This window comes from Benincasa hispida, unplaced genomic scaffold (genome assembly GCF_027475165.1).
Source record: "Benincasa hispida cultivar pf3 unplaced genomic scaffold, pf3_genome.v1.1 HicScf1027, whole genome shotgun sequence".
Classification (NCBI taxonomy): Eukaryota; Viridiplantae; Streptophyta; class Magnoliopsida; order Cucurbitales; family Cucurbitaceae; genus Benincasa; species Benincasa hispida.
Window position 1 is genome coordinate 63,311 of NW_028325331.1, and position 1,011 is coordinate 64,321.

Genomic DNA, 1,011 nt, shown 5'->3' on the forward strand with positions numbered 1-1,011 from the left:
GTTTCGGTTAAGTAATCTGTCTATCCATCTGGTTAGGTTTCGACCAAAGTATGGTTGGGGTTCCGCAGTTGAGGATGAGGATTTGGGGGAAGAATATTAACTGAATTCGGGTTCCATTTTGACTAATCCAATCAAAAATTGCATAAAATAAATAAGAGTGAAAAACCGATATAGAAGCCAAAAGCCTGCAAAACTCTAACAGGATAGGGAGGAGGAGTATACCATTGAGGATTAGGGTTATTTACATCCGAAAGGTGAAATTGCTGTAAATACTGGTTAACTACATGATCGACCGTGTTTCCCGTAAACTATTATGAGTTCGAGCTTGAGGACGAAGAGGATGAACATTTTCTTTTTTCTATCCATCCAGAAGGATGCCTCTCTAACAACTATTCATCTGCAAAGATCTCGCCCAAATAGAGAAGTGAATCTAAAGGCCAAAGAGTGATCTTTGAACGCTACTACGCATCCTTTAAAAAGAGTCTCGTGTAAGGTAGGTTTGGGTATAGCAGGACTTGAACCTGCGACCATTAGGTTAAAAGCCCAATGCTCTACCAACTGAGCTATACACCCAAAAAAAGTAAAATAGGTGGTGGATGAGGATTGATGCAGAAAAGAAAAGAGGGCGGCCCCTCTCCCTCTCTCTTTGGCTAGTTGCGCGATAAGCGGGAAAGCATACCAGGCAGGGAAAGAAAGGCTCTCGATCTCCTGTAAGGCCAACCCTCAACGGCGAGCTCACCAGGCAATGCTATAAGTCCGATAGAAGTCCAAGGTTTCGTCTACTACGGACCAGGAAGCTCTTGGAGGAGCTAACACGAAATGAGAAATACATTCGATTACGGCAACTAAACTAATAGTGCGCGTTTGGTAGAAACAGAATGATCCCTTGGCTCGGGCAAGAAAAGGAAAAGGTAGTCGTACTCTTACCTTTTCCGTCGGACGATAGGAAAGTTTGAGCTGAAAGATTGAATCACACCGGGTAAGAAAGGCGGGCTTAGCAGGTTTCTCCAA

At 43.6% G+C, this 1,011-nt stretch overlaps 1 non-coding gene across 1 annotated transcript; it reads right to left on the reverse strand.

Annotated features, from left to right (window-relative positions):
* Positions 1-500: 500 nt before the first annotated feature.
* Positions 501-573, reverse strand: TRNAK-UUU (transfer RNA lysine (anticodon UUU)). Its single transcript has one exon. It is a non-coding gene; the product is annotated as a tRNA-Lys (tRNA).
* Between the last annotated feature and the right edge of the window lie 438 nt (positions 574-1,011).